Below are 26831 nucleotides of genomic sequence, written 5' to 3'. Positions count from 1 at the left end.
CTCTCTCCCAACTTCCCCCCACCACTTCCACAAACTCCCACCGCAATCCCCCCACTCTCTCCCCGCTTCCCCCGGCTCTCTCCCTGCTTCCCCAAGATCTCTCCCCACTTCTCCCCCAGCTCTCTCCCCACTTTCCCTGGCTCTCGTCCCATTCGTCCGGCTCTCGTCCCATTCGTCCGGCTCTCACCTCATTCCTCCGGCTCTCGCCCCGCTTCCCCCGGCTCTCGCCCCGTTCCTCCGGCTCTCGCCCCGCTTTCCCCGGCTCTCGCCCCATTCCCCCGGCTCTCGCCCCATTCCCCCGGCTCTCGCCCCATTCCCCCGGCTCTCGCCCCGCTTCCCCCGGCTCTCGCCCCATTCCCCCGGCTCTCGCCCCATTCCCCCGGCTCTCGCCCCATTCCTCAGTGTTCGGGCACCACTAGGCCTCAAGCCCTGCTCCGGGACTCTCTTCCCCTTCTTGCTGATTAAGTGAGTGAGAGTATGGGTGAGGGTGCGGGTGGGAGGTTTACATGCAGACAATGCCCCTGAGTCATACAATAGGTGAATTTTCAACTAGGATCCTGTTACAGCATGATCCAATTTGTCTCAGCAAAACTAGAGCATTGCACACCCAACCATATGGATTATTGACATCACTTCTACTGTAAACATTCAATCCAGATACCTGACTGACCTAATGTTTACTGTTATTACCCATCGAAATACAGATTTAATCATTCTTATAATGTTAATTATAAGTGTGTGTGAGAGGTGTGTGTGTGTGAGAAAGGGGTGAGTGTGAAAGGAAGGGATGAGTGTGTGAAAGGGAAGGGTGAGTGTGAGGAGTGTGTGCACATGCGTGTAAGGGGTGAGAGGGAGGGGAGAGCATGTGTCTGGCTCACTCCCGGTCTCAGGCTTCTCATGTACTCTCACCCCACATACCATCACACACCCTCACCCACTGTCAGTGGGGTGAGGGTGAGTGAGTGCGCACCTGAGACTGGGAGTGTGCCAGACACACATACACCCTCACCTTTTCACACTTTAACTTTACTACTCATTTGTTTTAAAAATCATCAATTTATTCTTTTGATCATTTTTTGCTCAGCAAGTTGTTTGTTTTCATATGTCAGCTTTTTAAAAAAATTCATGTTTAACGTTGTGTCCAACCTTATCTTTTCGAAATTTGCTCTTCAGCCCCTTGAGTGAGAAAAAAACTGAAACGTGGCTCCCCCAGGCAAAAAGCTGGACAAGCCTATTGTAGAAGGACAAGGACAACAGGTGCAAGGGAACACCATCACCTCCAAATTCCGCTCCAACTCGCACATCATCCTAATTTAGACACATATCGCTGCTCTTCACTGGGTCAAATTCCTGAAACTGCCTATCTAACAGCATCCTGGAAGCACGTTCACCATATGAGCTGCAGCAGCTCAAAAAGGCAGATCACAACCACCTTCGGCAATTGGCGATGAGCAATAAATGCAGGCTTTACCATACGATACCCATATCCCTGGAATCTGTAAGAGTATAATCTGGTGACTAGTTACATAGCAGCCTTGGGAGAAGTCTGGAATAAAGTCAGATGGCAGTGTTTTCGGCTCAGTAAGTGCCATATGGCATACCAGATAAAAGGAGTCTTTTTTTAAAACATTTTTGTCAAAGAAGTATTGAGGGTCTAATTCACATTTTTTGTGAAAAACAGAAGTGTCTTGTAACTGTCAGAGTTTTTGCAGTGCCAGATCACCAGATGCTCCAGACTTAGAATGACTTTTTTTTAGTTGGCTGCAACTCTGGTTTCCATGGCGAGTTTTCGGAATGAGACAAGTGTTGCTTCACTGCATTCCATTATAATTTTTATGTTCATAGCAGCGAGAGCACCATTTCTATTGAGGTGAGACAAACACAGTGGACAATGCAATCAACAGTGGATATGTGAGTCAAAGTTTTGAGAAAGGTTACATTTCCAAATTGATCTGGATGCTTAATCTTTTTACCAGTACATCTCCTTAGAACCTGATAAAATATACTGCCTTCTTTAAAGACATTTTCCAAAAATAATGTACTGGAAGTTTCTACCACTGAATATGAATAACAGTCAATGGTAAATGTGTCAATGGTACATTACTTCATACATGACGATCCAGTGACATATCTTCATAAAAGGTATTGACATTCTCCAGATAGGAGTTATGCATATAGAGCATTATAATATCCCACCAAATCTATAATTTTTTTACTTTAAAGAAGGTTCAGCTAAAACAGCTGGGATCAAGCATTATTTTTATGTACCATCATTATGTACCAGTGATAATTTACATCACTACATTGTTTTTTTTTTACAGAAATGGCAAGTAAAGATTTGTTAAACATTTTATAATGCATTCAGTGCCCTTTTAATTTGTGGTTACCAATATTTTTGTTTGAATATTTATTCCATTGATGAGGAAATATGTTGACCTACACTTGTTTTGTAAGACTGCTAGGTATGATTTGTGGCTCTAGGCATGATGTTGTATCTGTATCACAACTCTTATTACATTACAAATGATCTCTAACCATATACTGATTGTACTTTAAGTTATACCAAAAAGTTTCAATTTCTTACTGTAAAATGCCAAAACACAAAAGAGAACTACACTGCTCTTCAAATGATGCCACGGGCTCTTTCACATACAACTGAGGGAGCAGAAAGAGCTTCCATTCAACATCTCATCTGAAAGGTGGCACCTTGGACACTGCAAGAACTTTATCGGTGATGCACTATAATGCCTGCTTAGATCTCTGTGCTTAAATCTCTGGAATGGGACATGAACCTACAGGGGGCTAAATTGGACATCTCCTGAAAACAGGCTTGGGGATCTTGATGCTGGATTAACCTTTGCCCATTGACTGGAATGCAGGCCACATGCCAACCCCACGCTGCCTGCTCACTTCAATGATTTCAAAGTCTAGACAGCACTAAGCATGCTGTTGCTTGACTGGGCGCATCAACAGGGGACCAATATCGTGAATGGCTAGTGCCGCTTAAGGCTAGCCTGCATCACTTAAAGTGGAGTGCATTGTGGCTGGAACAGATGCTGGCAGTCATGCAGGAAGTGAATCTGACCTGGGAAACACTGAACAATAGCTCAAATTGAAAGAGCACAGATTCCAAAGCTATTGGACAGTGCACTGGAGGCCTTGGTGGAGGAGGTGGAAAGGACGAGAGATATCCTGTAACTACAGGAAGCCAGGAGGCCTTCCAGGTACATGTTCAAAGGGCAGTGAGGGCAGAAAGCTGTGGAAGTCAGTGCCAGGAGTATAGTCCTGAGGATTTGGATGCAATGCTGCAAAAAATTCAATGGCCTCACACAAACAGTGACGGCTTCTTCAAATGCCATATACTATCAGCCACACAATTAGCCTCAGACACTGCACAAATTACCACATCCCTTTCACTCACCTATCAACAGTTTCTATTAACCAAGACTAACAACTCATAGTCATATGTTCCCTCACAAACTTAGTACTGCTGCAAGCCCAAATCTCACAGCTTGCGCACACTGCCAACTATTTGACCATGACAGCCACATCAGCCAAATACATTGGGCAGAATCTTCCCAGACTTGCACTAAGTGCGGTAGTGGGCGGGTGGAACAATATTTTACCCACTGGCTGAGACAGCAGATTTTCTCACCGTTTCGTCCCAAACCTGCCTCATTATTTATGCACTGCTGGGAAACACGTTGTTCCCATGGTGGGCGGGCTCTCATTCGACCGCCGGCCATCACCCCGCTGCCGCATCACGCCGGGCACCATGTTTAAAGTCCAGCCGTAAGCAGAGCACTCATTGCTTCCAGTTCACCACTGCTGCACGGAAGACATGGCCAACAAAGGAAAAAAGACTGCAGCACCACCCCCCCAACCCCCGCTTCAACGACGAGTCCCATGAGCAACTGCTGGATGCTGTGGAGGCCCACCAGGACGTCCTGTACCCCCGCTCTGGCCGCAGGATGGGCAGCAATGTGACCAATCCAGCTTGGGAGGTGGTGGCAGTGGTGGTCAGCGCCAACACCCTTCAGAAGAAGATAGCCATCCAGTGCTGCAAGAGGATGAATGATCTCCGTTCCGCCAGGGTAAGTCACTCTTCTCAAAGCTCTCAACTCACACACTCACAAACCCATCACACATCCACAGGGCCCTCACTCACTGCCGGTTCAAGGGACATCACCATTCACTCTTTCGCACACATCTTCATTGCCCTCATCCCGTCCATGGGACCACTTACCACCCACACAGGTCAGGCATACTTATCATCTGGCCTAGCAGGCGTCTTGCTTATTCTTTCTCCATCTCTATGCACGCAGGACAAGCTGGCACACAAAAAGAGGGAGAGGTCGCAGGCCGGTGACAGAATGCCCAAAATCAAGGTCCTCACGGACTTTGGAAACAGAGCCATCCAGCTGGCCGGCCGTGATCGGCACTGGCCCTGGGTTGACGGTGAGTTCGGTGCTGCTCTACCAAGTGAGGATCTAGCAGTGCAACATCCATCAGACAACCATGCTGTGAGTGATGTGTCCTGTTTCTCAGGCCACTGCCACGCACTAGTAGCTCTGGGATCACAATCTGGTGAGCACATCGCACTGTCTGATCCACAGCAGGCATCAGTGGCAGGGACTTCCCAGGTGTCCGGCACCCGGAGGACTGTTGGAGGCCAGAATGTTGCTGAGTCTGAGTCAGATGACAAGCCTCTGGACTCGGTCATGTCACAGTTGCTGGAGCTGCAAAGGCAAACAAGGGAACATCAGGAAGGGATGTCCGCTGCACTCCTCAGATTGCAAGGCACGATGGAGGAATCCATCTGCCTTCAGGCTGAGGTGATAGCGTTGGTATGCCAACACACTGAGGTCAATACTGGTAGGATGGCAGCTGCCATGGAGACCTTGGTCCAGGACGTCACTCCTGCACTGCTGCACGGGCTCAACTCCATCGCTGATGCCATAGTTGGCCTCCAACAGTGTGTACGCGAGAGAGGCACTAGGCAGCTTGATCTCACTCCAGCTACCCCTGCTCCTCTAGGAATCAGCCTGAGGACCCCGGGCACCCATAGGGAGGAGGATCAGCAGGTGCACGCTCCGGGGCCATCCATCCAGGCGACTACAAGTGTATCCAACTAATCTGACTCCCCTCTTCCTGTGACCTCAGCAGTTCCAGCTCCACAGGCCGAGGAGGGTGCCACTGCCACACAGCAGGACCCCGAAAGCAGGCTGGGGCCTTCCAAGTCTCAGCCCTCCAGAGGACGCCAGCCAAAGTCATCACAGACAGGGTGTTGCAGTCAGCAGGCTGCCTCCACCTCCGCTGTGAATGTTCAGGAGCAACAAGATGTAGCGGCAAGGTTAGGAAAGTTAAGGAGAATTAGTTGCACAGCCTGGGAACAGGTGTTAATCACTTGTACATACTATTCACTGTTGTCAATAAACTCTTCATAATGTCTCCCTGCCTATGGCTCCTTGTTCTGATGAGCAGTGTTCATGTCACTCAGATGTGAAACCTTTCTGCACAAGATAAAGGCAGGTGTCTCAGTCCAGGGTCCCTGTGCACTGTGCAGCCTTCAAAGCAAACTGATGGTCCAGCTGATACCTGCATCTCAGCAGTGCTTGTCATTGCTGCCAGAATGTAGTGAGCAGGCGCCACAGAGTTCTCTAATTCTCTCGATGTGCTCTCAGCACCTTTAAGGAGGGGGTGTCCCCCATCTCTTCAGCATCTGTGACCACTGATGCTGTGCTCCAGCAACTAAAGGGCTCAGGTGCTGAAGGCGGACAAAGCATCAGAACTTCTAAAATTTCATGGCAGCGTCTCTATGATGTGACCCTGGTCACAGAGCACAAGCGAGCTGTCCTCGACCAGACAGGATTCAGACATTCTCAGAGGCTATGTGAAGATTTATTGAGTGCCCTCACTGCATGTCGTCATCATCCTCCTGCAGTCAAGTGACTATTAGGGCCTCCATTGCATCTCCATGAAAAGAGCGTTCTCACAGAGGGTATTCACACTGCCATAAGCCAGACTGGAGTCAAACCTTCACAAATGCGAGATGAGGATCTATGGGGACACCTCACTGCATTTCATCATCATCCTCCACAAATCTAGCAGCTTTGAGGGCCTCCCGAGTGCACCTGCTCGTCTGCCCAGTGCGGGGGTCTCATTGTCGTCATCGTTGCCTCTGAGGCCCTCCTCGCCCTCATCCTCGTTGGCGTCGTCCTCATCGGAGGAGATGTGTAGCTCCTCCATCTCCTCCTCAGCCAACTCATTTCCCCGTTGCAGCACCAGGTTGTAAGGTTCTCCCCCGACAACAGTCGCCTCCAAGGCCGTACAGCAGTTGCCCCCGGACTCACCCTCCTGACAACAGTCGCCTTCGTGGCAGGGCGGCATTTCACTCAGGCCCCCCGGCACCCCTGAAGTCTGCAAAGCAACAGGCATCCCTGGCGAGCTCAGCAGAATGATACAGTTCACTCACCTCCAGTTCCCCCAAAGTGAAGGCCGCCAAATGCACGGCGCCTGTGTGCTGTTGTGAAACACGTTGACGTACTTTCCCGCCAACGTGGACGGACGATCCAGTGACGGTCCAAGAGCTTGACGGGATGGCCTTTTAATGATGTGCTGATATATTACAATGAGCTCCCCGACGACTGTTGGCAGGAAATGTGGCCCACTGACAGCGGGCTGAGCAGACGATCGTGACCTGCCTTCCCAACGTCGTTAAACTGATTGCGCCAGCCACCTATCATGCCCGCTACCAGTGGGCACGGAAAATTAGGCCCATTGTATGACATTCAATGGCGCCCTTCCTCCTCTCTTGCAGGAGAATATAAGATCACAAGATCATAAGAAATAGGAGCAAGAGTAGGCCATTCGGCCCAATCAGCTTGTTCTCTCATCCAATAAGATCATGGCTGATCTGATTGTGACCTTAACTCCATCTCCCTGCCTGCTCCCTTATAGATCAAAAACCTGTCTAACTCAGTCTTGAATACATTCAATGACTCAGCCTCCCCTGCTGTCTAGAGAAGAGAATTCCACAGTCTAACATAGGATTACAAGAGAAGAAATTCCTCCTCATCTCTGTCTTACATGGGAGGCTGCTTATTTTTAAACTTTGCTCTCTTGTTTTAGATTCCCCCATGGAAGGAAACATCCTCTTAGCATCAGCCCTGTCAAGGCTCCTCAGAATTTTATATGTTTCAATAAGATCCCCTCTCATTCTTCTAAACTCCAATGAGTCTAGGCGCAACCTCCTCATAAGACAACCCCTTGCAATCAACCTAGTGAATCTTCTCTGAACTGCTTCCAACACAGGTACATCGCTCTTTAAGTAAAGAGAATAAAACTGTACACAGTACTGCTGCAGTCACACCAAAGTGCTGTACAGCTGTATCAAGGTTTCCCCACTTTTATACTCCATCCCCCTTTGCAATAAAGGTCAACATTCCATTTGCCTTAGAATGACTTGCTGTCCCTCCATGCTAACTTTTTGTGATTATGTACAAGGACACCCAGATCCCTCTGAAGTGCAGAATTCTGCAGTGTCTCTCCATTTAAATAATATTCTGCTTTTCTATTCTTCCTGCTAAAGTAGACAATCTCACATTCTCCCACATGATACTCCATCTGCCAAATTTTTGACTATTCACGTAACCTAGCTATATCCCTTTGCATACTCTTGTCACAACTTGCTTTCCTACCTATCTTTGTATCATGAGCAAATTTGGCTCCATTACAGTCAATCCCTTCACCCAAGTCATTAATATAGATCGTAAATACTCGAGGCTCCAGCACTGATCCCTGTGGCACTGCACCAGTTACAGTTTGCCAGCATGAAAATGACCCATTTATCCCAACTCTCTGTCTCCTGTTAGTTAGCCAATCCTCTATCCATGGTAATATATCACCCCCGACATCATGAGCTCTTATCTTGCACAGTAACTTTTTACGTGTCACCTTACTGATTACCTTTTGGAAATCTAAATACACTACATCTACTGGTTCCGTTTTATCCACCCTGCTTGTTACATCCTTAAAGAACTCAAATAAATTTGTCAAACACCATGTTCCTTTCACAAAATCATCTTGACTCTGGCTTACCGTATTATGATTTTCTAGATATCCTGCTACTACAACCTTAATAATGGATTCTGGCATTTTCCTAATGACAGGTGTTAGACTAAATGGCCTATAGTTTCCTGCTTTCTGTCTCTCTCCTTTCCTGTTACATCTGTGATTTTTCAATCTGCTGGGACCTTTCCAGAATCTAGGGAAGTTTGGAAGATTACAACCAATGTGTCCACTATACTTCCTTTAAGACCCTAGGATGCAGGCCATCAGGTCCAGGGGACTTGATAGCCTTTAGTCCCATTAGTTTTCCTAGTACTTTTTTTCTAGTCTTCATAATTGTTTTAAGTTCCTCCCTCTCTTTTGCCCCCTGCTTTTCTACTGTTCTCAGGATGTTTTTTGTGTCTTCTACTGTAAAGACAGATACAAAATACTGGTTGAAAATCTACACCTTTTCCTTGTTTCCCATTATTAATTCCCCAGTTTCGCCCTCTAAGGGACCAAAACTCGCTTTAGCTACTCTTTTCCTTTTTAAATACTTGTAGAAGCTTTTACTGTATGGGATGGGGTGGTTGCAGAGACTGCATTCAGCAGCAGCGGCATTCGGAGGGGGGGGTGGGTGCGGGCTTTAGGTGTAGCAGCAAACATGGGGTGGGAGAGGTAGGTGTCTGGTGAGGGAGCAAGTTTTTGTTAAGTACGGGGCTGGGAGGAGCACTCCTGCTCCTCCGTGTTCCACATTCAGGCAAGTGAATGTGTAAACCTTAACTTGTAGGACACAATTGATCCCAAGGCATTGTTTTACTGACTGCAGTTGGCAGATACTGCCAAACAGGATCCCACTCATTGGGCTGAATTTGACGTGCACCCGGCGGGCACGTTTCCTGAGGTTGGAGGGGGAGGGAGGGTGAGCATGTAAAATAGGGCAGGTACCCACCCCACCACCTTCCTGCTCACCACCATAATAACGGGGTTAGCTGGCACTGAAATCGGCAGCCTGCACGCCATATTTAAATAAATAATCAAGGGTCAGTTAGGTTTGTTATTAAGCCAACTGATAATACGCTGCCCATAAAATGTTTGGCACGGGCAGCCCAATTTTTTTCACTTACAAGAGGGTGTTGCTCTTCGGGGACTGCCCCTTGCCCATCAGGGGGGCAGCCCTCCTCACGTCAAATCTCTCCTTTCCTATTCTCTCCCTTCCTTAAACTCACCCCCTCCCCCATTCCAACCTACTCAAACCCTCCCAGTTCAAACAGGCAGCAGGCCTCTTATGTGTGTACGAAAAGGTCCTAATGCCTACTTCAGGCATGGGTAAGGGATGCCTTTTTTTTCCCATCACCAAAATCGCAAGCAGCATATTTCTAGCTGAAAATGAGCATGCCCTTCCTGCCCACAACATTGAAGGCTTAGTAGGCCAGTAAGCACCCAAACACACCTAGATTCATTGGTTAGTGAATAAGACTGGTGATTGACATTCACAACACACATCATCTCTGAGTCGTACCGCCTAACTCTGGTTATCACTATAGAAAGAGGAAGATGTGCTTTGGAGGGAATGTGGGAGCGGTCAGAGTGGGTGAGAGATGACTTAAACTGGTTTATGGTTTAGATTAAACATCACAAAATATAAATCGGAAAGTGCTGCCCACTGACCAGTTACCATCATCATTTTAACACCGCAGTGGAACTTTACACCTACATGTCAGGAGGCATTTCTACTCAAAACATCTGCTCCAATGTAAAACTTGATGACAAAGGGAAAGTGAGACAGTGGTTCACATGCAAATGTCTTCCTCTCTAACACCGAGGATTGTTCGACTATTCAAAAGTGTACACTTCTCTTTTAAGATGGCTCATAAACCAGTAATTCAGAATTTGTTTACAGTACACTCCACTGAAGGGACAGTCCCTACAGACAGGTTGCAGCTTGCCTAGAGTGCTAGCCGAGAACCTACTGTTTGTTTTTGTGCTTCCAGGGTTTTGCTGAAATAGAGGTGTAGAATGCATGAAGTCAGTCCCATGCAACACATCTCAGTTCTGTCTGTTAACAGGAGTGTATGAATGCAGAGGCATAATCTTGTACAATGAATTTAAAAACCTATACACGCTGACAAGTTGTTGCCTTTTTGCGGTATTAAAGTTCTGTGCAAGTGGAGTCTAAATAATGTACTTAATCTAGTTCAATGTCCTCCCCCACAATGGTTGTCTCCCCACTCTCATTGTTGCTTATCAATCTCCCTTCCATTCTAGCCCCCCACCCTGCCCCCACTACAACGCACCCATTTTCTAATTGAGGAGATACATTCAGCTTAAGCTAAGAAGTAAATCATGTTACTAGGCCATTTGTTTCCAATTATGAAAAGCATGCCCCACCTGTTAGGATACAGGAATATTGTGGTTACTTAGATGCCAAACTCATTAGAAGTCTCTTAGGGGATAGGGGTCGGCTTTGGGAAGTTGAGAAAAAAGGGTGACTGGGGAATGAAAGTTGGTAGATTGGGCTGGGGCAGAGAAAGAAAGGGAGACTAGGCAATAAATTGGGTGTGGGGCTCAGCATTTACTGCAGAACTAGGAGCAGCAGAAGCAGCAAGATTGTGGGACTGTGTTGTAAGTAGTCAAAGAGTTTTTCCACTGGTTGGCAAATGGGGAATGGATTCTAAGGATTCTCACTGGAAGAGCCAAATGGGAATGGAAGATTTTTAAACTGAGGGCTATTATATCAAGTGATGCTTCACCGCAAGTGCCTATCAAAGCAGAGATTAGATCATTTGAAAGGGAATGGGATAAGTAAAGAGGAGGAATTTAAAAGGATCTGGGAGGGGGGAATGGTGTTAAAGGAGCGAAGGCCAGCATCAAAAGGCTTCCTTGTTTGCCATAGTTTCTATCATTCTATGAAAACTTTCCTTTATTGAGTTACTATTAGTTACTGGAGGAATTTAGGTTCCTCCCACCTCTGGTTTCTCTCCTGCAAATCCTTCCCTCTGTTTCCCCTCTTCAACTGCTCATGGGTAGCTTCCTAGTTGTGAGAGAGGTCTAACAACAGCTGCTGCTGTGAAACCACCAGCAAAGATGCCCCACTATAGAGGGCCCAACCTTTATGGTAAATGGTATGCTAAATAACATTTGCAGGGGTCATGTGATCAGATGTCACATGTCCAATATCACACGATTCAACCTCCAATAATATCTCTTAAACAGAGTTGGCAACCCTACCTCAAGGCACCAATCTGCTGTTCTTTCTCTCCTCTCCTTTACAAGCCAAGTGTTGCACATCCAGTAGAAAAAGACTTCTGAAAGATATTTTTTAATTTAACACTCCAAAATTATCTGATTGCAGCTTCAATTTAACTTGGTCTCAGAAGCTGAATGCTTGGAGTGGAAGGGTATACAAATTAGGATGGAGGTCTACTTGGTAAAATTTAATTCACTAGAAAGTGGCTCAGATTCAATTTATTGTTAGAAAGGCTACAGGCCATATAAGAGGTAATGTATTTCCACCCATTGTCGCTGTGATTATATCTCAATATTTTATATCATTCCAAAAGGTCTGTGTTTCACAGACCACTTATCCTGCCTGTAGAAATCTCTCTCAATGCTATTGTCAGGAACTTTGTCCCTTGTGTGCAGCAATTGAAACCATTAAAAATCAGTTGCTGAACCAAACATTAAGCCATGGGGAGCTCCTGTACCTGCTCATTAAAATCTTGCCATAAGTTCATCAGGCGTTCGTATTCTTAGAAACTCCTAAGATTAGTTTTTGTGAGACAACCATCTTCAGTGACACTTAGTTCCAGCCATCACCTATTGTTATGACACATACTATACACACAAAAGAAATTCCTAAACCACTATACAGATACCAGAGCATCTAATCAAACAAGCTCATGGAACTTTAACATCAGAATGCTGAGTGAAAGTCATGATCTGGGATTTGGTTCACCAAATCACATCACTGACTATAATCCATACATCTCGGTGAGGTTATGTCAGATATCTATCTACCTTCTCTCTTTCCCTATCACAGCCTGTCATCAGAGAATGACATATTACATCCAAAACAATACAGGAATGTCTATTGTTTTATAAGCTAATTTCTAGTATGAAAATCTGTACGTACGTAAGTGTACATTTTTGTCTGTCCAGACTGTTTTAATTGGTCAGTGCCTGGCGCAAGCATAGGCATGTAGGGTGCGCAGAGAACTGAAGCATGTGACGCACGCGTGGCAGCAGTGGCGGGGCGGGAGTTGGGTTGGTGGTGAACAAAAGCAGCAAAAGGTAAGGGAAACCCAACAACAAAGTTACCCTGGCTCAATGGATTGCTTCCGTGATGGATGGGATGCAATTGATGGGAGGGATGGGTATTGCAACAGCAGGATGGGGATGGCATGGGATGGAGGGGATATGGGGAGGGGGGTGAGATGATGAAATTGGTTAACTATGGCAAAATGGTGGGCACAGTTATTTAATGCACCTTATTATTTGAAAACTATTCTCTTTGCTAAAATAAAGATTGACTAGATTGGAATGAAAAGATTTTTTGGAAAACTGTCAGGTGCGTTAAAAGAATACATCAGTGCTAATTCTATATAGGAAGAGTATGATAAGTCTATACCCTCCAGATATACCTTTCACAATCTAATGGACATGCCACTGCACAAACTTAGACTCAAGGAATGAGTAGTTATAATGTCGCTACGAAACGCGAATCCTAAACAAGGACTTCGTCATGGAACAAGGCTGGTTGTTAGGAAGCTGTTTTTTTAGTGATCAACACTGAAATAATAACTGGCAGATTTCAAGGAAATGGAGTACTTTTTCCTCAAATAATATTGAGCCCATCAGTTGTAAATTTGCCTTTTCAACCCAGGAGAAAACAATTCTCAATTATATTTTCATATTCTATGAGTATAAACAAGTTACAAGGCCAGGCTCTTGCCAAAATCTGTATTTATATTTTTAGACCTGTTTTTACACATGGACAGCTTTCTGTAGCTTTTTCCAGAGTGAGAAGTTGATTCTGTTAAAGTCTTGGGCGAACAAATAAGCAGAAATCCTTTACCAAAGAAGTATTGTTGCACCAGAGATGCTAGTTTGGTTGTAAATGTTTTGCGGGTCTCGGCTAGTCGAGACTAATTCAAAAAGGTCATAAAGATTACCGATGAGTAACATCACATGCTTAAAAATGTGCGGTCAGAAATGACAGAAAGAAATTCACAGTGATTTTCGAATGTGTCATTTCTCTAATGCAAACTGGAATCTATATATATATATATATATATATATATGCAGAAAACCCAGGGCTCCACAATAGGTCATCAAAAATTCTGTACTGTATGCTCTCAGTCCACTTTCTCCAAACACTGCAGGAGCCTGCCCTTCCCTGGATATACACGTTTAATGTGCAGAATGAGATGGGATAAATTTCATTATCCACACATGACTGGCAGTTCCAATCCCCCAGCCAGAATACCCAAGCGTCGCTCCATTTCTCTTCAGCTATGTCTTGCATTAACTGATATCATTCAAGTCAGCTCCGATCCTGGACCTGCCTACAGATTAACTTCCTTCGGTTTTTCAAAAATTTTCATCACATCACTTTTTTTTTTGGGAACAGAAAAGGAGAAAATAGAAGTAACAAAGCAGCACAGCAGGATTTATAAAATTGACAATTAGAAAAACCTCATCATATAGGGCTTATTACTGGCAATAATACTACAGTCCATTCTGTTAGGGAGAAGCAGGATCTATACATGAAATGTCTGCCTCTGGATCACAGACATATTGCAATCCACACCTGGTATTTCTAAGTCATTTTTGGCTCAAAGAAATTGAATTATCTATTAGCTTTGAATCCGGTTTTAAAACCACACCTGTAAGAAATGGAGCTCGATGGCTTTCTGACTGCCAAAAGAGTCAGGACGATGGTAAAAAGTATGGAAAAACACCCAATTAGGTAAACAAGAAGCAGATAAATGATCAGCTTCCAGGCACCTGCACCTAAATAATCTCTTCATCCTATTCTTAGTTTGGTCAGAGGCATTCATTCACTCCTCATTATCAATGACGCAGTTCGCACAGGTTGATTCCACTACTCTCAGCCATCCTCTCCTTTGATGTACAGTTCCCACCAAAATTCCTTCTGCCCTGTAGTACCTTGGCACTCTGTGTTCATCACACCTATATTATATATTGGGTGGAACTGTCCCAGATTTGCACAAAGTATGGTAGTGGGCAGGAAAAAGGTGGTTTTACCCGGTGGCCGCAATGGCGGGTTTTCTCGCCGTATCGCCCCATTCCCGCCTCATTAATTATGCAGCCACAGGAAACATGCTGTCTCGCTGGCGGGCGGCCGCCGATTTACCTGCCACACTGTGAGCTCGCCGCTTGCTCACACAGGACGCCATATTTAAACTGCAGCCGCATGCACACTTCTCAATGCTTGCAGCCCAGTACTTTTATTTTTTATTCATTCATTCACAGGATGTGGGCTTCGCTGGCTGGGCCAGCATTTATTGCCCATCCCTAGTTGCCCTTGAGAAGGTGGTGGTGAGCTGCCTTCTTGAACCGCTGCAGTCCATGTGGTGTAGGTGCACCCTCAGTGCTGCTAGGAAGGGAGTTCCAGGATTTTGACCCAGCGACATTGAAGGAACGGCAATATCTTTCCAAATCAGGATGGTGAGTTACTTGGAGGGGAACCTCCAGGTGGTGGTGTTCCCATCTATCTGCTGCCCTTGTGTTTCTAGATGGTAGTGGTTGTGGATTTGGAAGGTGCTGTCTAAGGAGCCTTGGTGAATTCCTGCAGTGCATCTTGTAGATGGTACTCACTGCTGCTACTGTGCGTTGGTGGTGGAGGGAGTGAATGTTTGTGGATGTGGTGCCAATCAAGTGGGCTGCTTTGTCCTGGATGGTGTCCAGCTTCTTCAGTGTTGTGGGAGCTGCACTCATCCAGGCAAGTGGGGAGTATTCTATCACATTTCAAGTAAATATCCAATTGGCTTTTGAAATTAATACTGAATCATCGACCCTTACAGGCAGTGCATGCCAGATCAAAATAGCTCACTACTCATTTCTTCATAGCCCCTCTGATTCATTTGTCAATTACCTTAAATCTATGCCCTTGAGTTTCCAACTCGGTCACCAGTGGGAACAATTTCCCCTTATTTACTCTGTCAAAGCCCCTTATAATTGTTATCGCCTCTATTAAATCTGTCCTTAACCTTGTCTTCTATAAGGAGAACAATCCTAGCTTCTTTTATTAGCATGTCTTGTACTAGTGACATTTCTGTTTCACACATCAGCCAATCCTGTGCTATGAGTGAGGCTGCTGCTAATTAGTGCCACATTATAAATTTTCTGCTACGATCTTGTAGTTAATAGAAACTGATTTTGAGAATGTCACAAATCCATTTTACATTGGACTCTTACACCCAACAGGGCATAATGATTTACTCCCTAACATTAAACCAAAACTGACCTGCCAGAGTTAAAATGGCAGCACACTTTCAGGTTACATCCAGTTCTGTGGCTGACACAAAACTGAAACAAAACAATGGGCAGGTGACAAAAATATACTAGTGCGACCAAGTTTCTTTACCACATTAGAGTAAGGGAAATAAATCAATTATGTGTGAGTATTTTTCCCACTTCTACTCTTAATGCATTACCTGAAATTGCTCTCATCACTGCTGCCAGTGATAAACACCAATACTTCACAACACCATTATACTGCCCAAACCCAAGTTTCAAAAGACAAAATCAACACATATTAAAATGCATGCTTTTCACAGTTCAAATGGGCATGACATGAACACTTCACACACTCACTTTATTAAAATTCTACTAATAATAGCATACAGCTGCATTGGTTTTTTTAAAAATAAAAGCTCAAGCAAATTCAAATTTGCACTGTTTACAAAAAAAACTTTATAATTCTCTAACCAAGTTCGTCAGAGTAACTAGTTTTGGAACGCCAGTCTCCTTTCTTAAGCTGCCTGGAATTCCCAAGATCACAAGCAATTAACAGCATCGACACCTACGTCCCACGGCAAAAACTGCACCTTATGGGCTTTCTCAATACTTACATTACTCAAGTCTTCTCTTTAGACAAAATTCTAAAAGTCAGAATCTTAAAACAATAATTCTGAGATTTTCAAGATGATTCTTTGGATTGTACCCTTCTGTTTCAGTGGAAACTATTTTTAAAAGACTACTTTTTATAAATGAAAAATATACAAGTGATTCAAAATTAGGTTGTCATGTTAATGTAGGTCAGTATCATCACATTAATATTCTGTAATGCGGCAGCCAATAATGCTTCAACACACTTCACCATTACTGAGAGGATGAGAATTCGCAAAGTGATGGCAAGAAGAAATGTCAGATTGATAACTCTTAATACCATGGGTTCTACAATTTTTATGTAGCCCTTTTACTCACTCTCTGGATGCTGGGACAGCTCTACCTTCTAAAATTATAATACAACCAGGCGGAGTCGACATGTCCTTGTACATGAATCTCAAAAGGTTAGCATGAAGGTTCAGCAAGTGATTAGGAAGGCAAATGAAATGTTGACTTTTATTGCAAGGGTAATTGAGTAAAGCTGAGAAGTTTTACTGCAGCTGTACAGGGCCTTCGAGTCCACATCTGGAGTACTGTGCACAGTTTTGGTCTCCTTGCTTAAGAAAGGACATAATTGCATTAGAAGCAGTCCAGAGAAAATTCATGCAACTAAGTCCTGGAATGAAGGGATTATCTTATGAGGAAAGGATGAGCAGGTTGGGCCTATACCCTTTGGAGTTTATAAGAATGTGAGGTGATTTATTGAAACATTAAAGATAATGAGGGGACTTGACAGGGTGGATACTGAAAGATGTTTCCCTTTATGGGGAGTCTAGAATCAGGGGATACAGTTTAAAAATTAAGGGTCTCCTGTTCAAGACTGAGATGAGGAGAATTATTTTTGCTCAGAGGGTCATTAGTCTGTGGAATTCTCTTCCCCAAAGAGCAGTGGAGGCTGGGTCATTGAATATATTCAAGGCTCATTTAGATCAATTTTTGATCAACATGGGTTATAGGGGGCAAACAAGAAAGTGGAGTTGATACCACAATCAGAGCAGCCATGATCTTAATGAATGGCGGAGCATGCTGAAGGATCCTGCCATCCTACTCTGCTCCTAATTCTTGTGTAAGCATTCCTTATTTTCTCTTGCTGAGCAACAAAAGGAGAGTGTCAGCACTGAATTTTAGTTAAACATTCTACAGACAAGCCCAAAAAGGTTGCCAAGGGCTGCAGTTGTGGCAAGTACCATTTAGGGCTTAGGATGACAATTTTATATAGAATGTTTAAATTAGGCAAGCATTAGATGGTACCTTATGATTAATCCCACTGTAACATTTAGCAATTTCTTTCATCGTTTAGTTTCTTCCTCTACCTGTTTACCCATTACATTAGAATTTTACATTCCATCTCTCTTCCACTCCCTTGCTCCTATCCCCATAAGTCTGATGCCTGGTTAGAACTCTATCATTCCGTGAGCATATCAAAATGGTTATGCTGTGCTCGCACTATGTTCTTGCCTTCCCACAACATCTACCAGAAGTATTTTTAGCTTTAAACTCTTCTTCTACAGAACAAATCATCTCCATCAAAAGCATTCCACTCCAACACCACAACCTTCTCAAGGGCAATTAGGATGGGCAACAAATGTTGGCTTTGTCAGCAATGCTCACATTCCATGAAAGAATAAAAAGAGCTTCCACCTTCATATAACTTTTTTGTGTCCAAAATTATGGGTATCCACTCTGCTGCCTCTGCTTCCTCTGAACTCTCCTACTCTCCACCATCCCCCTTTAAACAATCCTTCCATTACTGCAACCATCCATCGTTACTGTCCTCCATCCTCACCCCTCCTGTTACTAAATTCAGCTGTTCCAACTCTCTGCCGTCGCCCTTCAAACAATCCCCCATTATTCCAACCATCCATCCTTACCTTCCTCCAACCTCACCCCTCTTGTTATTAAATTTAGCTATTCCAAACACCACGTTCCCAGTATCACGCTCATTTCATATCCCCATGATCTTATAGAGATGATGAACATTTTAACCTTTCAAAAAAAAACAGCATGGCTTATAGGCAATTTACCTTGACCCAAGATGGAGTCCAGGGGGGCGGTCAGGTAACCTTTTGTGATTTCTGCAGACAAAGAACTAACTCATGTCTCTGCAAAGTCATTAAAATGTAAATGTCCGTGGGTGAGTGCCCTCCCTTGAAAAAGCACTTGTGAATTTACAGATCTTATTGTCTGGGTACTTATAGAAACCTAAATTCAATGGTCCCAAGACTCAGTGTCTGTGAATGCGAAAACTAGCAAAGAGTGATAAGAAGAAACCAGTTTATCACAAACAGGTGTGAATGGCCACAATTCATCTTCCTTTGTGTAGCAATGTCTTCTAACATTGTATCATCTATGTAATGATCACATGATCGAAACTGATTAGAGATGACACATATTATTCCAAGGACCAGCGAGGGAAAAATCAGACTGGAAGCCAACAGGACACAAGAGGAACCAATCCTCCAGCATGAAGAAAGGAACCCTGCCTAATACAATACAGTCTTCCAAGGAAGTGAGAGGAGGGCTAATTTGTTTTCACCTGCGGGATTTGTCTCAAAGCTCAGCCACAGCTTCACAGGAGAAACCCAGAGATTTTTAACTTCCAATTATCTTCAAAGAACCACAAGAGAGAAGCCTTCAGGCCTGCAATGCCTGTATCTTTTACAGCTGATTTAAACACGTGATTTGCTTCTCGTTATTCTGTTAATAACCTAAGTGCATGCTTCATCTCCTGAATTCATCTTTTCTTCAGTGAGTCTGTCTGTGTGTTTGAGGGAGAGAGTGGTTTCATTGTGTTTACATTTTGGGGTATTGTGTAAATAAACATTTATGTTTTCTTCTGATTTAAACTTATCAGAAATCCTATTTCATGTTATTCTTTGTCACAATACTCAAAAGGTTTAAAACATTCCATCTAAAACATACATCTTGTTGCGGACAACCAAGAGGCGAGGACAAATGGGAAAAGTTATCCCACCATTCCTCCCCATCTTTAACACCAGTCACTCTGAACTCACGCTGAACTTCAGTCCCAACCCCTGACCACCTAACAAACTCTTGTTAGTCCCATGATCACAGCTCACCGGCTAGGTCCATACATATTTCAAAATTGTCATCATCACAGTGCTCAAAAATAAATTTACTTTCAAGCTCTCTATTCTCTCAGACCTACTTTCCCCTCCCCAGCCTTTCCTTCTTACTAAAGTCCTGAAACACACTGTTAACCAGCAACTACATTTGCACCTTTCATCCCTTTCAAGTACCTCCAATCAGTTTCTGCCCTACCCACAGCAACACAACCAAACAGGTCAAAGTTATTAACAACATTCTGTATGACTATCTTTCTTTTTGCCTTCTCCATGGCCCTCCACACTGTTGACCAAACTATCTCCTCAAATATCTCTATTCCACAGTCCATTTCATTAGCACTGCTCTTTCTTCTGAAACACCCAAATTATTGCAAAATAAACATGTGCAAAATATTCTATGCATTAAGTTTAATACTAAATTGTTTGTTTTTACGCTCCTCCACTCTCACAAAGGGTAGCTGTTACTTATACGCAATTGTTGGAACATTGCAATTGAAACCTCTCCCATCCTCAGCCAACATCGATACATCTGCATTTGTAATCAAAATCAAAACTACAGTTGGGGTGCCAAATTTATTTCTTCGGGCTACTTTTCCCATGGTTTTTGCTTCCTCTGCCCTTTCCAAACCATCGCCATTTCAATATTACTGATAATCTCAGATAATCAAGGACAGGTTATCTTATCTGCTTCTTCATCCAAACGACATTAGTACAGGGATGAAACCTTTATCACAAAACTTGCAGATATTATAACAATTTGGGTTTTCTGGCAATGGTCTTAACTCAGCTTCATGAGCAGATCAATGCTTCTTAACAACTGAAAGTAAAGTGTGAGATGAACTGGATGATGTGCCCCTGGAATTACTCTCTCTGTCAGAGTATAACGCAACTGAGATTCATTGGCCACATTGCCAAGCCATCATCTTTCAGCTAATACTAATAATTTTATTCACTTAGAAGCACTTTAATTACATACAGATTTCAACAGAAACACACAGCATTAGACTAACAGTGCAATATTTAACTTACACCATAAACTCACATTTCGTTGCACTGTTTAAACCAGATGGATTTTGAGTGTTGAATATTTAGATGTCCATTCTATCAACATTTTGAACAGACCCTAGTAAAACATTGTAAACAGTTTCCTTCATGAAGTCCCTATGCTATCGCAAAGTGAAAATTAGCAGTTAAATGGGGAACTGGTAATTTCTTGGATGCTCAAAGATATTTTTGCTTAATAGTCAGGAATCAGAATATTACTCATGTCTCTGGAAACTCATTAAAATGTAAATGTCTGTGGGTGGAGTACCCTCAGACTCCAGCCTCTTGGCTGATGGCAAGCCGTTTGGTATGAACCATGGCAATAGAAGTATTCTAAATGTTTGATATGAAATGTCTACATATTTAAAGAAAATAAAGAAAGAGTTGTATTATTATAACACCTTTCATCACCTCATATGCCCCAAAACGTTTTACAGTCAATGAAGCACTTTTTGAAGTGTAGTCACTCTGTGGGCATTGTAATTTAGAAGATATTTGCAGTTATTATAACAAATTTGGGTTTTCCACCAATAGTCTTTACTCAGCTTCATGAGCAGACCCACGCTTCCTAACAACCGAAAGCTGAATGTGAGATGCAAGCTCCCTCAAACAGCAATGTGATAATGACCTCCTTCTCCTCCTTCAGGTACCAAGCCCAAAGAGGGCGATGGCAACCATGGACTTCCATTGCATTGGTCCATGATTCTGCTTGGTAAAGTACTGCAGTGGTTTGCCATGCCTCCTGCAGTATGGCTGACCAGGAAACTCTCCCGGTCTTACTGCATTCATCATGAAGGGTTTACAGGCTGATAATCAACCTGACACACCTTCCATGGCCACCAAGTCCCAGAGTTGGACTTGAACCCAGAGCTTCTGGCCCAGAGGTAGGGGTGCTACAACTGCACCACAAGACATCCATGACAATGACCAGATAGCCTGTTTGAGATACGTTGATTGAGGGATAAATATTGACCAGAACACTGGGGATTACTCTTGATCAATCTTCTTCTAAATATTGTCATGTGATTTTTTTTTTACATTCACCTAAGAGGGTAGATGGGACCTAGGTTTAACATCTATTCTGAAAGATGGTACTTCCAACAGTGCAATATTTCCTCAGTACTGCATTAGAGTGTCAGCCTAAATTTTGTACTCAAGTTCATGGAGAGGAACTTGAGCCCACAACCTTCTGATTCAGTGGTGAGAAGTGCTATGGCCGACATCTACATTAACATTTCAAAGGGATAAAACAATTAGTCAAACATATTTGACCTAATTCCTAATCAGGTACTAACGCCAAAATGACAGTTGGCTGCCTCCTCACAAAACCAGTCATTATCTCTCAACATCTGCATTGTTCTTCTCCACACAAGCACAAAAGGACTTATTTTTAAAAATAATGTTGCCACTAACCGCAATCAATTTTAAAACACATTATTCTGTCACACTTCTAAAAAAAGGTAATGCCCTCTCTGAAATGCTACAATCTCAGCATTAGAAACATAAGAATAGGAATAGGCCATTCAGCCTCATGAGCTTGTTCCACCATTCTTAGGGTTGCTGCCCTCCAGAATTGGCCTGGAGTCTCCAGGAATTGAAGATCAATCTCCAGGAAACTGCTGGGTGCAACCCTGGAGAAAGATCATCAGGACATTAAAAAAGATTGTTTTTTTGTCATTTTCTTTGAACATTTCTCTTTACCAGAAATAAAAATATTTAAAATGGGAAAAAAAGGCTATCTGGCTGACATTCAAGCATCATTCAATTATGTAATGAATCTTTTTGCTTTCCAATTGGCATAGGAAGGCAATACGTCACAAGGGCAGATGTATTAGCCGACTAATGGCTGGAGCATGGGGGAAAGTCACATGATGAAATTTCCAAGAATACACTTAATCAGAGTTGGCAACCCTACATTCCATCGGATCATGGTGTAGATTGCAAACTGATCATAGGTATGTCTAGTATCAACCATCAACATTATCCCATTACAAGTGATCCTGCAGCAAAAGTTTCATTAAAGAATGACTCACCCCCTTCAGGGTACATAGCAGGAAGTTCATTTGATTTTAATATTGTGAGTGAACAGTGTCGCCTCTGGGCTTGATGAAGCAGCTTGTAAAATCCCCAGTGTTGCATTTGTCTGTCCACCCACTTGTTATTATAGGATGTTCCAAGCACCAAACTGATTTTTCCTTATTGGGTCATCAAACAGCTAATGTTGTCTACAGCAACACTTTCCACTTTGCTAAACTGATTCATAGGAAGATTAATGATAAGTGAGGCTGAAGGGTTTCTCCCTCAACTATAATTTTGCCTAACCTATGACCAAGTGAGGGGGAAGCAGAAATAAAAAGACATCCCAAGTGTAATAGCTTACTGTAAGTATACAGGGGGCTTACTTACAGTACACTGCATTTATGTAGGAGTGGGCTAACAAGACATAAAAACTAGAATGAATTGAAAGATTAAAACAATTCAGTAATCATATTGCACTCCCTGTCTCCACAAATATAACAATTCTCATAAGTAACTTTAGTTAATCTGGAGTAAAATGTAACTCCAATTTTTAATAGGTGTTGGATGGTCACTGAAACTATTTTAACAAAGTAATGCAGGAAATTGATGTTACTAAATTAATAAATTCTAAAATAATAGGCCAGATTTGTATTTAGTGAAGGTACAGTACTGTTTACTTACATCCATTAAACATCTATACTGCATTTATGCATGGAAAAGTTGCATACAGTTGTTATACAAACATTAACCAGCTGTGAAGAAGAGTCATATGGATTCGAAATATTAGCTCTGTCTTTCTCTCCACAGATGCTGTCAGACCTGCTGAGTTTTTGCAGCATTTTTTGTTTTTGTTTTAACCAGTCTATACACATTTTCCCCTATAAAAGTGCTGTACGTGAAGCATTTGTTGAGAAGCAAAGTTCATACAAATTCAATCCTAGTATTTGCTTCACCTACTGCCACATCAAAGCAGTTTCTTCCATGTCCTGGTCCATGAGATCTTCCATGACTCCATGCATTAATGCTACAGTACCTAAGTGAGTATCATTTTGGCTGCTGCCATTGTCATCATAACAAGCATTGCACAAGTTAGCTAGATGGCATCTGGCTGTCTCAGGGGACAATGGACAGTGCCCATGTCACTTCTGTATTGAACATCCTCTGCTGTGCCTCTAGAGTCCAATTATTGAATGGCAGTCCCTTCTGCAATTGGCACAGATGAATAGAGTTGGCCCGAGGTCGATTGATGATTTTTTCCTACCAGCGGGCTCTCTTTTCCGCCATCTGGTCATTTCTTGTGTCCTCTGCTTTTTTCACACCATTCCTGACTGCTTGTCTCCAGGAACTCTGATCAACAGCAAGGACTTCCCATGCATGGACTCTGATCCTGGTCAACTTGAAGTCTCACTTGCAGACATCCTTGTATCACAGATGTGGGTGACCTGTTAGTCTCGCGCCAATAGTAAGCTTGCCATAGAGCATGTTTTTGGGAATAGGTCATATGCAATAGCTTTCATATATTCTTCACCTTCTAAAAGATTAACTCATGTAATTACAACATTGAGATATGCCCCACAGTAATCTCATACTTCAATGGGGAAATCTCCAAAACTGGCTTATTCCTAGACCAGAAATTCAGAGGCATAGGGCTGACTCTCTTTAGGTCACACATATAGGGGCAGAACTCTAGCCTGCCACCATGACACTGGCCTGGTTTCTCGAACCAGGAGTGATTAATTATTCAATATTCATGGTGAGTTGCAGTCAGGATTCTGCCAGAAGATGGAAGCCTACCAACAGCCTCCAAGAGAATAGAGGCAGTGGTCCAATGGGACTGCTGATTTCATATTAGAAGAGGACACAAGACAACTTAATAGGACCTCAAGGTCCTGAGAAATGCTCAAAGTCGTCCACAGGAACATGAGACCTGCAGTAGGTAAGACACAGTGGAGCATTAGAGAGAAAGCAGGTCACTCACTACAAGGCCAACTCCTTCCAATTGGTGCTTTTTAGGTCATTCTCAATTCTATCTATGGTGGACAGGAGGGAAATGCGCCTGGAATAAAGATTGACAGACTCCAGTTACCTCTGCTGCCTTTAACGCGCGGTAGATATGGAAGTGGCAGAGTAGGTTCCAGCAGGGGCAAGAAATTCCTGTTGGGTTTTGGATGTGGCAGTGTGGGGGTGTTGGGTGGAGGGAGGGTGTGACCAGAGGTGGTTATAAGCCTCACCGGCCTAATTTGTCCTTTTCATTTGTTGATTTCAAGTGGAACAGCAGAGGAAGATACCACCACAATCCCCGCCCCCTCTTGTGTCACAATTCCAGATTAGTGAATATAAAATGAATTCATCTGAACTGTTAAATCTTTGAAGATTGTCGATACACCATAGATAAAATAGAGAAAAAAGGATATCAGTGTAAAGGTCTCTCAACTTTGATTTTTCTCCACTTTGCTGTCCAAATTTGGGCATGTGGTGGACATAGGAGACAAGAATAGGCAGGCCTACCACCAGATCACCACACTTGAAACCATAATTTGAAATTCTCCTCCCCCGCTCCAGCAAGAATCCTAGCTGGTCGAACCTTGACCACCTAGCTTACCTATACATCATTCTCATGCGTGCTGTTGTATTAATAAACTTTATAATTTGTTACTTTATTTTTGTCCTTCACGGAACCCAGTATACCCTCTATTTTGCTTTACAAACAGTGGAATGAGAGGTCAGGGACAAGGGAGTTTGCTGAGACAGATCATTTCTTATCTTGGGTCTCAGTGGCACCCGACTTGTTTTTAGAGCAGCCCCAATCCATTTTTGTGTTTCATTTTAATTTTTAGATTTTTCTCAGGACAGATTAGAGGAATAAAAAAAATGGCTGGTTTGGAATTATTCTGCAAACAGATTCCACTGGCACCAGTGACAATCGATGAGTCACTTCACAGAATCATAGAACAACTACAGCACAGAAGGAGGCCATTTGGCCAGTCGTGTCTGTGCCAGCCCTCCGAATGAGCAATGCACCTCGTGCTATTCTCCTGCCTTCTCCCCATAACCCTGCACATTCTTCTTTTCCAGATAATAACGTGGTGCTGAGGGTCAGAACTGCCTTCGGACAGAGAACTGAAGAAGACACTGGGGTTTAGGTCATTGGTATATATCAGGAAAAGCAAGGGTCCCAACATCGGACCCTGGGGAACTCCACTACGATCCTTTCTACAGTTGGAAAAACATCCATTAAACACTACTCTCTGCTTCTTACACTTTGCAAGGCCCTTTGTCTGGCATCATATTGTTGTACCTGCTTCATTATGTATCGCATAAAATGAAAAAGAAAATGCACCAGTTTTTATTTTTTAACAAAAAAAAACAAACACATGGAGCTGACCTACAAGTCAGCAAAAGTTTTTAATAGCACTTACACTCTTTTAGTGTTCATAATGACTCTACTATGAATACAATAAATCTACAATTTCTTGTAGCTCTGTCTAAACTTTATGTTGAAACAAAAGGCAACATATCACCCTGCCAGAACATAAGGCATTATCATTATCAACCGCTGGAAATTAATTTAATTTACTTCCTTAGCCTGAATTTGAATATACTTTTTGCATTTTGATACCGAGAGCTGGATTTACACGTAGGCTCAGGAAAAGCCGACCTGTGCACTTCCGCACCTCCCGGAATGCACACCCAACCCAAGTGTGGCTTTACCCAGAATTTTTGTCTTTTCTTGCAGAGGTTGGGTTCGAATGCATTTTGCACGCCACGATAGTGTGTGTGAGGATCGTGGGTGTCGAGGCAGACTCAGTTCTCCAACATAATTTAAAGGCCCCCTAAACCTCACCCGTCACCCACCCCCATGCCCCCTCAGATCACCTGCGCCAGTCCCATGTCCCCTCAGGTTGGTCATGTCCCCTGAGGTTGGACACGCCCCCATGCCTGCTCATTCCCCTTGCCACCCCATGCCCCCTCAGATCCCCCTTGCCACCCCATGCCACCTCCATGATCCCCATATATCTGACATAGCAACTCACCCAGTACCCATGATGTACAGTCCTCATAAGCCACGCAATAGCAATGGGAACTATTTTAAAATCATCGGGGAAAAAAAAATTAAACCTCTCCATGGAGATGTATTTTTTAGGGCTACCAAAACCCTGGACACAAAAATGATGTGCGGGAGAAAATACAACTTTTCTGACCTTGGAAAAGATACATGTGCATTTTGCTCACCAGACCTTCCTGACCTGTGAATAGGCTACAAAAAAACGGTGCAAGGTCAGGAAGGCAGAGGAAAATATCTTTCTTCTCAGAGGAAAAACAAAGTGCAGCGTTTTGCACCCGATTCCCGCCTCCATCTGGGGACAAAAATCTGGCCCCATGACTCACTTGTAGGTTGTTGAACAAGAATCAAAATTGAAAGCTAGGTAAATGCAAGTATTCTGACTAAGGCAGGCGGGAGGGAAACTAAATACCACACAATCTCTAACTAAACCA

The 26831-nt window shown here is 43.4% G+C and overlaps 1 protein-coding gene and 1 long non-coding RNA gene across 6 annotated transcripts in view; one reads left to right on the top strand and one right to left on the bottom strand.

The window, feature by feature from the left end:
- LOC144692302 (BTB/POZ domain-containing protein 19-like) overlaps positions 1-26831 on the bottom strand; it is a 179092-nt gene that overhangs the window by 50490 nt on the left and 101771 nt on the right. The gene's annotated exons all lie outside the window — the stretch shown is intronic.
- Positions 1849-25674, top strand: LOC144692746 (uncharacterized). Its single transcript, XR_013579379.1, has 2 exons — positions 1849-1911; positions 25410-25674. It is a non-coding gene; the product is annotated as an uncharacterized LOC144692746 (long non-coding RNA).

The sequence above is a fragment of the Cetorhinus maximus genome, chromosome 17 (genome assembly GCF_964194155.1).
Source record: "Cetorhinus maximus chromosome 17, sCetMax3.hap1.1, whole genome shotgun sequence".
In the NCBI taxonomy this organism is placed as follows: domain Eukaryota; kingdom Metazoa; phylum Chordata; class Chondrichthyes; order Lamniformes; family Cetorhinidae; genus Cetorhinus; species Cetorhinus maximus.
The sequence above is the reverse complement of the archived record's forward strand: the minus strand, read 5'-3'. Positions and strand labels throughout refer to the sequence as shown.